Below are 6,000 nucleotides of genomic sequence, written 5' to 3' on the forward strand. Positions count from 1 at the left end.
GGTCACCCCTCTTTCTTCAAGGCTATTTTTACAGGTGGTCACTCTTTTTTATTATTAGCCAACTTTACACACATACTTCTTGAAAAGAAATAAAGCTGCCCCTGTTGGAAGCCATTACTCTATATAACACAGGAGCATAAAGGAAGCAAACACTACTGCCATATGCCATTAGAAGGTTCACCAGATGAGGCACAAAGAAATCACACTTCAGGGAGCAGCAAACCAGCGTATGCTCCCACCGCCACGTTCTGTCTGCCTGCAGCCCACCAGGACACCCCACTCAGCCTGCAGCCCACCCACAGAGCAGGCATCAGGCAGGATTTGGGTGCACCAAGCGAGCAGAATCCAGAGCATGCTTATATAACCCAGCAGCCCACTTTCTGCTATTATCTTTCCCGGTCCCTCACAGCCCACGCATAATCCAGTTGTGCAGCTCTCATAAAAGCACAAGACCTCCTATACAAGCATAGGGCAGCAGCTAGTGAAGTCCATTGTTTTCAGGACTAGTGAAGTCAAATGTTCCCAGGAGGCTGGCTGGTTGGTAACTGCCCCTCTATGCAACCTGGGCATTTGCTTTAAGTTTGGTACTCACGCATGAGGCACACTGGGTACCTACAACAGGTCTCCATGAGGACAGAGGGAGAAAGGCCTGTTCAAACAAAGACTGACCTCCAGTAAGTATGTGTGAAAGGCCCTTAAAACTGTTAAAGTTTCTATGAAACATGGACACCTGGAAATACATTAGTACCGCATGAATTTCTGGACACAGAATCACAAAATCGGCTAGGTTGGGAAAGACTTTTAAGATCATTGAGTCCAACCATTACCACAGGACTGCAAGTTCACCACTAAACCATGTCACTGAGGGTCTCATCTACATGGTTTTTGAGGGCTTCCAGGGACGGTGATTCCACCACTGCCCTGAGCAGCCTGTTCCGATGCCTGAGCACCCTCTTGGTGAAGAAATTTTTCCCAATATCCAATCTAAACCTCCCCTGGTGCGGCTTGAGACTGTTACCTCTTGTCCTATCGTTTGTTACTCAGGAAAAGAAACCAGCCACCTTCTCTCTCCATCCTCCTTTCAGGTAACATCACAGTGCTTAACACTGAGCAAAAAGATGGTTCTGAGACCCAAAGCAGCTCTTGAAGATTGAAAGGCACCTCTCAGGCCACACTCCAACTTTCTCTTGGATCTATAACAGCCTCATGTAACCCTCAGCAGAAACATTACACTGCATCTTTGAGGGCTCCCTTCTCCTCCCCCATCAGTTTCTCTAAAGGAATATTTAAGTCCAAATGGCTAACAAAATTGAACACAAGAAGACAAAAACTCTATTAACAAGCATAAATACATGTGGCAGTCAATAGTTTCCGTAAGATATAGCACTGAATGTTAAAAAACCTAAATATATCAGTTTATGCTTCAGTGTATGCTACAGTTACTTCAAAACACCCTAGCCAGGGCCTCACAGTGTTTACCTATAGCATGGCTCAAACAGAACACTACATTCTCATTGGAAAAAAGGGCAGACATTCCCAATAACTCTGCAAACTAGAAGAAAGTGTAGGTTTTATTCTGGTTCTATTTTATCAGCATTACAGTATTTCTCCAGAAGTTAGGGGGATCCTGATAGAAAATAATAAGATACAATAATAAAAAAAAAACCCCAACATATTTTCATAAAATGATGCTATTACTTTGTAATAAGAGCTTGGTAAGCAGTACACTGTAACAGCCAACCACACTGTATGTATGTATTTGGCAACTGCTGGTTTTAGTTAAGACACAAACAAGAAAACATGAACAAAAACATCTGTTTTAAAATATCGATCTCCACATGATGCCTGAGGACAAAAATCCAAGTTTAAAGACTGCAAATTACACTGATACAGCTGATACAGAGTGAATACTCAGCTATTAGAAAATTAAGATTATTTGGACTATCCGAATTTTTTTAAAAGTGACAAATAATCCCAAAGTTCGTTTAAAAGAATGATGAATTCATCTACCAGGCTAAATCTGTATTTCAGTTGCACAACACAGGTAAGCGCTGCTTTCCTTATCAGGCACACCCTCAGAAGAGCCCTGCAAACCAGCCTGCTGTTTTGAAGTAAAAAAACCTCGAGCACACAGGAAGCCAAATACCACAGGAAAAATTAGTGCTAAATCATAGTAGCAACAGCACGGGCATCACAAGGCAGCGAGGCTGGAGCCTGCGGTACGTGAATGCCTCACACAGGATCATTTCCTTGTAGGTCACCAGGACCTGAGCAGAGTTTCAAGCCCTAAAACTGGACACAGACAGCTGCTTCCGCTGTCACCTCCAGAAACAAATGGCACCCTGAGGTACCCCGGCTTCCCCCGCCAGGCGGCCAAAGGCAGCAGCAAGTAGGGCTCTGCATCGACACCGCTGCGAGGAAGCTCCAAGCTCGGGCCCGGCCTGAGGCGCGAAGGAGGCCGCGGCCCTCAAAGAGGGCCTGTCAGGGCAGGGGGGAGCCGCAGCCCGGGTAGCTCCACCACGTGCCCCTCGGGAAGGAGCCAATGAAGGAAGCGAGCTCCGGCTGCGGAGCTCCAGCTGCGGGAAAGCGGCCTGGGCAGGCCGAGAGCGGAGCGCGCCTCGCTACCCGGCCGCCCCCTTTCCCCCGGGGCGGGCCTGCTCTGCTCCGCCGCGCCATGTCCGGTCCCACTGCCCCGCACCCACCACCCCACCGCCGGTACGACCGCCCCACCAACGGAGGGCCCAGCGCCGCCGCTCACCCGGGCTGTGAGTGCGGCCTGCGCGGCCCTGGCGAGCGGGAGGTGAAGTCTCCGCGCAGCCCCGCAACAGCCACCACCACCGCCTGCCCGAGACGACGACGAGGAGGAGGGAGCAGGGCGCCCGCACTGCGCATGCGCTGCCCCGCCCGGCGCCCGCGAGGCCCAGCCCCGCTGACCAATAGCGGCGCTCGTCCGTTACATAAGGCGGGGGTGGTGCTACGGCCGTGCCGATGTCGCCGGGAGGGGGCTGTGGCGGGGCTCGCGTCCGCGGTATGGCCATTGGGGTCGTCTTGTGCTGTGGGGCCATGAGGCACCCCTGGCGGGGCGGTTCACCTTGCGGGCCCCAGTCCCGCTGACGCCCAGTGTGGCGTGACAGGCAGGACAGCGCTTCGGTCAGAGAGCGGAGATACCGCCTGGACACGCAGCCTGGCTGCGGGTGCTCGGTTCCCGGTTGAGCCTGGGATGCAGGTCGATTCGTGATGGCTCCGTGTGGTACGGGCTGTCCCGGACCGTTCCCTCGCTTCCCGACAGGCCCTGCTCTCAGCCACGTTCGTTTGTGCTCAGCATACGGAGGCTCCCTAAAAATAGCAGCTGCTCCTCCTCAGAAAAATGGCTCTGGAGAGGCTGTAGAGAAGGGACTGGGAGTCCCCGCCCCAGGCAGTTGTTCTGCAGGGGGCATATTATGTTCAGGTGGCAGCTTAAGAAGGCCCGTGCACAGCTTTGGAGGGTTGAATGAATTGAGAGCTGAAGGAAATGGCGTGAGATGAGCGGAGTTTGCTTTAAGCTGGAAGCACGCACGGTCCTGTTTGGTGTTTAAGACAAGGACCGGCAGAGGAAGCCGCTCACAGGCTGAATGTGCAGCACAAGTGATTTGAAAAGTACTAGCTTGCAGGAATAGAGATGTAGGCAGGCCCTGTGAAGAAGGGTAAAGGATCACTTTATTGACGTTTTCGTATACTGGAAAGGAAGGTTGAATGTGCCTTCTCGGATTATACACCGTTTAGAAAAGGCGAAGTAGAGGCAGCATCTCTGCTCAGATGTTCTGCCACTGTTTGAGCAATTGTAGCTTTAAAATAAGCCCAGGGTCTTGACAGTTCTGTATCTGGGCCAAAACAGCAAACTGTGCGCTTAGTAGAGGAATTAAGAGTTGTTGGCTTGATATTTTACAGGGGCTCAGGTTAGATGATTCTAATGTTCTCCTCTCATATGAGAGAGAGGAAAAAGCAACAGCAAAAATCCCTATAGCAGTACAGTGAATGTTTTGGGCCATCATTGTGAGTCATGACAGCAGTTACAGGGGAGCTCTATAGCAGATATTTGACACATCACTGAAAGTAGGTCTGGATGTGACAAGTGGATCTGTGGGGAGGTGGGCATTGTGGCTCTGTCCTCAGAAGCAGGTGGCTTTCAGAATGAGGTTTAGCTTTGACTGGGGGGGGTGCCAAGTGAAAAAGTAGCCTCTTTCCTGGCTGATGCTATTTTAGGAGGACTGCTGGCTTCAGATGTGGAACTCGAAACAGCTTTCAAGGTTCCTGTCCCTGTGCTACAGCACTGCCACACACCTGGCTGGGTGAGGACTTCACATAGCGCAGACCTCCTGAGTGCATGCTGAGTTATGGCTTGTCTCCCAACCTGTTCCTGCTTTGGGGAGATCAGAGGGTCTCGTGCAGGGCAGGGCACTGCAGCCTGCCTGCTGACTGCTCTGTGTTTTGTCCCTTTGTGCTGTAAATCCTGGTCACACCATCAGTCCCTGTATTACCCAAATCATGGCTCTGCAATTTAGATGCTTCCAAAGAGACCACTGGGAAACAAAAGCCCAGTGTGAAAGAAGAATGCAAGTCCCTATAGCTGAGATTTCTACTATGAAGATAATAAGGAAAACTTCCTATTCTCAATAAGAAATTTTTCAACATTTATTCCCTGCATGACATTTACTTATCACACCAAAGGGGAGATATCCATGTGTGTGTGCAGGTGAGCAGAGAGACACAGGGTGGATGTGGTGAGCTGGTAGGGAGGCAAGGCCAGTGTGTGTGCTGGATGCTTTGCATAGCTCTGGTGAAATAACCCCACCCTAATTGCAGTTTATGTGTCTTACGGACTTCCTCTGCTCTGTGTTGCTCCCATATGAGGTGAAGCAAGCCAGCATATAGGAACGAAAGTATAAATAGAAGTTAAAATGAAAAATAAATGCAAGCTTTAGACTGAAATGTTGCATCTTAAAATTGCTGGAAATACACTGCAGCGTTTTTCTGCGTGCTTCTTGTTTAATTGTTGCTTTTTAATTTAAAAAACAACTCATAAGCCTCTCCAGGTATTACTGAGTATTCTGCATTAAAATAGAGTGAAAATGAAGGATGCCTCTCAGTATTTACGGGTAGACCAAATGCAAGGAGTTTGTTATTATCCCTAAGCCAGGCCATACAAAAATGTTCCAGTGGGTACAATTCACTGAAATCTGTAGCAGTGTCATACACATAGAAAACACAGCTCCATATGGGTATGGATAAGGCATTTTAGTTCTTATGGAGCCTCTAAAAATAATCCACTTTTTTTTTAAAGGACATTATTACCTTCTCATGATGTGAAAATTGATGAGCAACAAAGCTCCAGTTTAAGCCTAAGTGTGCATTTGATAAAGATGACCAGAAAAAGCAAAATGCCAGTCTGCTGGGAGGAAAGCAGCAAAGAAAGCTGGAAGGAGAAGTGCTGTAGGCAGGAGTTTTTGTTAGTTGTGGTTTAGGGTTTCTTTTAAAACATCTTGATTGTTCATTATTCTCATGCTTATTCCCATCTCTTTGGATTCCAGTCCCCATCATTTTCTGTGCATGCACAGAGGTGCAGTTTCTGTCGCTAGATCAAAATACCTGTTTCTGCTCAACAGCAACTTGCTGACACTTAAATTTTGTTACCAGTCAGTTTGAGCTGGCTCACCTTAGCGTGACTGGTGTCCTCAGCACAGTTCCCTGCTAGGAACCTGCTGATGTTTTGAGACGTGTTATTAAACCCATTTTGAACGCAGTCATTCTGAGGTGCAGGGCAGGTTTGCTCACAACAGCATAGGTGGGGCTGCATCTCCTGATCAACTCCTGTGCCTCTGCCAGGTCCTCCCACTGGGAGGAATTCCATGTTCCCTACCACACTTAACTGCCTGCATCTTTCTCCTGCCCGTTTGCTTGCGTGCTCTATTGATCCAGCGTTGCATGAGTCCAGCATCATCTCATCAGCTAATGCTGGCTGGC

The 6,000-nt window shown here is 49.0% G+C and overlaps 1 protein-coding gene across 4 annotated transcripts in view; it reads right to left on the reverse strand.

The window, feature by feature from the left end:
* Positions 1-2,900, reverse strand: part of ZNF706 (zinc finger protein 706) — a 36,152-nt gene extending 33,252 nt beyond the window's left edge. For all 4 annotated transcript variants that reach the window (XM_080609856.1, XM_080609857.1, XM_080609855.1 and 1 more), the window contains exon 1: positions 2,759-2,900. The gene's annotated coding sequence lies outside the window, so the exon portion shown is untranslated. The remainder of the gene's footprint in view (positions 1-2,758) is intronic.
* Positions 2,901-6,000: the final 3,100 nt, after the last annotated feature.

Source organism: Psittacula echo (assembly GCF_963264785.1).
Source record: "Psittacula echo genome assembly, chromosome: 2".
Lineage (NCBI taxonomy): Eukaryota > Metazoa > Chordata > Aves > Psittaciformes > Psittacidae > Psittacula > Psittacula echo.